The sequence below is a fragment of the Dipodomys merriami genome, unplaced genomic scaffold, assembly GCF_024711535.1.
Source record: "Dipodomys merriami isolate MVZ:Mamm:240054 unplaced genomic scaffold, mDipMer1.0.p SCAF_15, whole genome shotgun sequence".
Taxonomy (NCBI): Eukaryota; Metazoa; Chordata; class Mammalia; order Rodentia; family Heteromyidae; genus Dipodomys; species Dipodomys merriami.
In genome coordinates this window covers 32,332,608-32,339,222 of record NW_027202826.1, presented here as the reverse complement: position 1 = coordinate 32,339,222, position 6,615 = coordinate 32,332,608, and positions in this window count along the sequence as shown.

Genomic DNA, 6,615 nt, shown 5'->3' with positions numbered 1-6,615 from the left:
CTGTTGAGTGTGATCTGCAGATAGGTAACTGTGGCTTGTGACTCAGCAGTGTCATTTTTCTGGGCTGCCACTTCTCTGTGGGCCACTATTATTGCTAGTGACAGGAACAGTATTTTTGTCACTGTGTGGTTTCAAAATAGGAAAGGAAAAAATACCCTTTTAAGTTTCTATGCTCCTATAAGATACCCAGAATATGCATTTTGGATAGTTTAATAGTGAAGAGTTCTTATAGGTTTCATTACTGGTTTTTTTTCTGTTTTCTTCTCTGATTAGGTAATTACATATTACCTGTTTTCAAGCTCATCAATTCATTGATTCTTCTTCTTGAGTCTGATTTTCCTTTTTTTTTTTTTTTTTTTTTTTACCCTACGTCTAGTTATTTTGTTTTTCTCTATACTCAGTGGTACTGGAGACGGAATGCTGGGCTTCACACTTATTAGACAAGTACTTAAGCTTCAGCCTTGTTTGCTTTTAGTTTGTTTTTCAGATATAGCCTCATATTTTTTTCCCCCTGAGCCATGTTCTCTGCCTTACCTTGGCCTCTCAAGTAGCTGGGATTATAGAAGTCACCACTATGCCTGGCATTTACTTTTTACCGTTAACTCTGTAATTATTTTAATGAAATAAAAAAATAAAATCTCTTTGTTGAGCTTCTACTTTTGTTCTCCTGATGTTTTAAAATGTTTTCACCCCATGTTCTCATATCTTATCTTTAAGATTTACTTTGACTTAAGATTTATTTTAAATTCCTTCTCAATTAGCAGACCTTTATTTCTTTATTTACTGCTATTATTATTTTGGGAGAAACGGAGAGGGCAGTGTGTAGGACTGAACCCAGGACCCTGCACAGGCTAGGCAAGAGTTTTACTACTACGCTGCATGGGTGGGAAAAGCCCTTCACCAGCCGTCTTACATAGACTCTGAGTGGGCTGGGGGTGGGTTACTGCTGTGTCCTGGGGTTGGCAGACGGGCGGGCCTGCAGGCTATCTGCGGGACAGCACTGGGTAGCACTTTGTTGGGAAGGGCCTGGAGAGACGCCTGAAGCATGAATCCTGAGATGCCAGTTTGCCGCTGGAGCCCATCTTGATCTTGATTTTGGGGAATTCACCTAGTGCTGGGATGGGCCTGGCATTTGGTTCCATGTTGATCAGTGGCTGGTTGGAGGCTGAGTTGGAAAGGGCCTTCCAGTCGTACAGCATGGACCTGTGGGGCTCCAAGTGGGGTTCAGAGTCCTCTGGAGCGGGCCTGGATCCTAAGTCTCCTGGAAGCCATTTGGCAGCTCCACAGGGGACTCCTGGAGCCTGTGTCTTTGGGGCCTTCTCTGTGAGTCTAGCTTGAAGCCTTCCAGGATCTAAACCTCCACCTGCTGTAGCACGAGGCGTTAGTAACTGGCCTCAGTGGGCGCAGGACTGGCATGGCGCCACGTCTGTGGGTGCTGATTACTTGGCACTGGAGTGGATGCAGCCTGGTTCTGTGGGGGCTGGCGTGGCGTGTGGCCAGGTTTCAAACCTGAAACGAGCTTAAAACCCGAGTCCTCATGGGTCAGCCTTGATCCTGTGTGGGGCCTTCGCCACCTGTGTGGTTTGGGGGTGAGTCTGGAGAATGGGGTCTCAGTTATTGGCCTGGGGCTTGGAGGTGGAGGGGAGACCGAGCCCAGGTTGTAGGGGGCTGGCCTGGGGCTGAGGAGAATTACAGGCCCCTCAGAGAATCTGGGCTGTGTGATCAGACTGGCCGCAGATGTCAGAGGTGAGCAGAGGGCTTTGGTCTGTGGAAAAGTCGGTGTTCATTCTAGTTTCCTTCGCATAGAGGGCATCTCTCTCCATGCCACACCACATGGGCTTCGGGCGAGGGGGACCTGCGTGGTGTGACAATGTCCTTCCTGCCTTCTCCAGTGCTTCAGACCTATGCCCAGTGCTCTCATCTCTTACTCAGATCTCTGTTCTTTGATGGCATTTTTTTTTTTGGTCTGTCTTGGGGCTTGAACTCAGAGCCTGGGAGCTGTCCCTGAACTCAATTTGCTCAAGGCTAGCACTCTACCACTTGAGCCACAGCACCACTTCTGCCCTTTTCTGTGTATGTGGCACTGAGGAATCGAACCCAGGGCTTCATACATGCTAGGCATGTCATGGCATTTTTGTGCAGGGAGCAAATTTTTGTTCTTTGTTTCTGTCTTGGGGCTTGCATTCAGGACTTGGATGCCATCCCCGAATTTTTTATTTTATTTTTTTTGCTCAAGGCTAGCGCTCTACTAGTTGAGCCACTTTTTAGCTTAGTGATGGTTAATTGGAGATAACAGGCTCACAGACTTTCCTGCCTGGACTGGCTTTGAACCATGATCCTCAAATCTCAGCCTCCTGAGTAGCTAGGATTTCAGACATGAGCCACCATTGCAAGGCTAAAATTTAAAATTTTTGACACATAATAAATTCTGATAAAGTATGAGCACTAGAAAATTCATGGGGTATCATTTCCTCTTCCCAATAATTGTCTAAATAGGTGAGCCTTTGTCTTTTATGACTCAAGTCTCTATACTTTTTTTTAATAACCAAATACAAAAGTGAAAAAAATAGGTTCTATTGTAAACTATTGCCTTGACCTTATTTTACTCCTCCACCAAAACTGCCTGCAGGAACTGAGTGTTAATAAAATAAAACCCAAAGTCTCCAAACAAAGCCCAGCCCAACAATGTAATTAAGTGAAACAAAATTTTGTTTTCATCCAGCAGAGGTTAAAAGTTGTGCTGTTGGGAACAAGTCACTAGGTAGAAATTGAATCCCACCCAGCCTTTGAGTTCCATCACTCAACCGGTATACCTTGCCAGGTCCTGAGTGAGCGCCTCACCTCACCAAGCATCCCCCCTCCCCAAACAACCAACCCCCCAAAGTGCCTTTATCACTTCCCACCAGAAAAGAGGCCAAGCAGAGTTTTGCACAAGTGGCTCAGACCTGTAATCTGAACTATGCAGGAGGCTGAGATCTGAGGATCATGGTTCAAAGCCAGCCTGGGGCAGGAAGGTCTGTAAGGCCCTTATTTCCACTAACCTATCAAAAATGCCAGGAGTAGAGCTGTGGTTCAAGTGGTAGAGCACTAGCCCTGAGCAAAAGAAACTCAGGGACAGACCCTGAGTTCAAGCCCCAAGATTGGCAGATATATGGATAAACACAAAGTCTTTTGCTTTTTTGTTTGTTTTGGGGGCCTGACATAACAATACCAGATGAGTGGGGATTCTTTCCGCTCTAGTACAGCCTGGTCCTATGCAAGTAGAAAGATGTGGGGGTGACTGGGTGGGGACAGGGGTCTCAGAGCAGCTGGAACAGAAAAGCCAAAACAAACATTAAAGGATTTTCCTCCACCCCACAGACCAGAGGTAGACTCAGTGCCCTGGAAGAGAAAAATCTCTACTACAGAGCAAAAATCTGCTTCTAGGTGTTCTCAAGAAGACATATGGATGAACTCCAATATTAAAAAAAAATAATTATTCTTTCCTTTTCATAACTCACTGATTCTTCCTCAAGAGCTTCTATACCTCAGAGCTGGTGAGACTATAACTTAAGCCAGTTTGGAAAGCCAAGTTCCATCTAAATTCTGGCTTAAGCTGGTGGCTCACACCTGTAATCCTAGCTACTCAGGAGGCTGAGATCTGAGGATCGCAGTTCAAAGCCAACTCCAGCAGACAAGTCTGTGAGATTCTTATCTCAAATGAAGCATCAAGATGCTAGAAAGTGGAGGTATGGCTTAAGCATTGAGCAAAAAAGCCAAGTCAGAGCTGAAAGCCCTGAATTCAAGTCCAAGTACTGGCACCATAAAAAGTAGCAATCTTGCCACAATCTTGCCTTGAATGATTCTCCTTCAGATAGTCTTGTCCCCCGAGGAGTAAGACTTTTACAGATACACAAATGAATTTCTTGTCTTGATTTTGGTCTGTTGTGGGGCTTGAAATCTGGGTATGGGCACTGTCCCTCAGCTCTTCAGCTCAAGGATAGCTTTCTACCACTTGAGCCACACACGACTTCTGATTTTCTAGTGGTTTATTGGAGATAAGAGTCTCATGGACTTTCCTTCCCAGGCTTGCTTTGAACCTTGATCCTCAGATCTCAGCCTCCTGAGTAGCTAAGATTACAGGCTTGAGCCACCAGTGCCTGGCTACAGATGGATTTCTTAATAGCCAAGCACATACTGCACCTTATGGTACAACCAAAGGCTTTAGCTATTTCTGCCCAGATTGCTTCAGGAGCCCTGGCTGTCTGGGTTTCCTGTCATCAAGGTTATTGTGAAATTATTTATTGTTCCTGGAAAGGTTATTGTGAATCTTATTGACATGTAAACTAAATTTTTTTTGTGCTGGTCCTGGGGTTTGAACTCAGGGCCTGGGTGCTACCTCTATGCTTTTATCCTCAAGGCTAGTTCTCTATTACTTGAACCATAGCTCTACTTGTGGCTTTTTTTTTCTTTTAGTACTTTATTGGAGATAAGAGTCCCACAGACTTTCTTGCCTAGGCTGACTTCAAACCTCGATCCTCAGATCTCAGCCTTCTCAGTAGATAGGATTACAAGTTCCTTTTGCATTTTCATGGAGACTTGTCTTGTAAGGCTTGGAGAGACTGACCTTGAAGATGTGTGGCAGGAGGAAAATTCTAGCTTTGGAGGAGACTTGCCCTCATTTTCCACAAGAGACCAAAGAACTTAGATGCGGAGGTAACAGGGTTCACAGAAGGAAATAAAGTGCATCCATCTGTTTTTCCAATAATGCTTTCCCCAGTCTAGGAGTGGGGCAGTGGCTGTTGGCATCTCTCCTGTTCTTTCCCTCCATAGCCAGGCATCACTGTACCATCCAGTAGCCCATAAACTTCCTCCTCCCTTCCTAGTCTTTCTCAGGGGTCCTGATTTCCCCTTATAAAACTTGATTTCAAACCAGGCTCACACCTGTTATCCTAGCTATTCAGGAGGCTGAGATCTGAGAATTAGTGTTCAAATCCAGCCTGGGCAGGAAAGTCCTTGAAATTCTTTATCTGTACTACACTACTCCCCCACTCCCTTCACCTTGGAAAAGCTGGAAGTGAGCTGTGGCTCAAGTGGTAGAACACCAGCTTTGACAGAAAGGCACAGGGATAGCGCCCAGGCCCTAAGTTCAAGCCCTAGAACCGACACACAATCAAACAAGTTTGATTGCAGCACTAACATGATAGGCTAGAAGGACAGCATGTGAATGGAAGAGTAAGCAACAATGAGAGAAACAGAGACGAACAGGCTCAGAGCATTTCTGCCGGTGATTCATGAAGATAGGGAGCTATACACACAGCCCTGTCTTATCTTTTCTGCAGGAAGACCCATACATTCCTGTTTTTCCTTTCGTACAATTGAAAATAAGGCTGTTTTCGTACATACCTAATACATCAAATTGGGAATATGATAAACTCATTTCTCACCTATGCTCAGAATGCCAACCTATATTATTATATTTATTTTGTTAATACTAGTCTTTAGACTCAGAAACTCATACTAGCTGGGCAAGCACTCATCCCCTTGAATTACATCTCTAGTCCTCTCATTTCTTCAGTGTAGATTGAGAGAAGTGAGAAGTCTAAGTAATTTTTTTTTTGGTGCTGGTTCTGGGACTTGAACTCAGTACATGGGTGCTGTCACTGAGCTTTTCCTTTATTAGCTCAAGACTAGAGCTCTACCATTTGAGCCACAGTTCTACTTCCAGTGTTTCTTTTTTGGTGGTTAATTAGAGATAAGAGTCTCACAGACTTTCCCTGACCTGGCTTGTTTTGATCCCCAGATCTCAGCCTCCTGAGTAGCTAGGATTACAGGTGTGAGCTACTGGCACCTGGCTATGATAATTGTTTTTACAATCTTACATGAATGGACTAACTATGGCTCAGGGTCTGATCTTGGCAAGGAACCACACTAACTCTCCCGGATGAAGGTTGGGTCAGGGGAGAAACCTCACTTTGCATATTTTTCTCCACAACAGTCATTTGTGTATAAGGTGACTAATTTAACACCCAGAATGGAGACAGAAATTCGAACTGGGGCAGTCCCTTCCACATCTTCCTTGTTCTAGTAGGATTTTATTCATGGCTGTTAAACATCTTCTAAACCTTTGATTCTTCTGGTTTTGTGACACATTAAAGATTAAATGAAGAAAAAAGGAGTATAGAAAACATTGGCACCAACTCAGCCTTGAAAGAATTGTTAAAAGTAATCATTTGACAGCTGGGTACTGGTGGCCCACCCCTGTAATCCTAGCTTCTCAGGAGGCTGAGATCTGAGGATTGGGGTTCAAAGCCAAGCCAAGGCAGAAAAGTACACGAGATTCTTAACTCTGATAAACAAGCAAAAAAGCTGGAAGTGGAGCTATGGCTCAAGTGATAGAGCACTAGTCTAGAGCAAAAGAGCTCAGGAATAGCAGTCAGGCTCTAAGTTCAAGCCCCAGAACTGGCATCAAAAATAAACCAAAAGCAAAACAAAACAACAAATTAGAGGAGATTTAGCAGCTGGCTACAGTCTCTTTTCTTTTCTCATTGTCTCTGTCTGTCTGTCTGTCTCTTCTCTCTCTCTCGCAACAATATTGTGGTTTGAATTCACAGCCTTGTGCTTCTAGACAGGTTC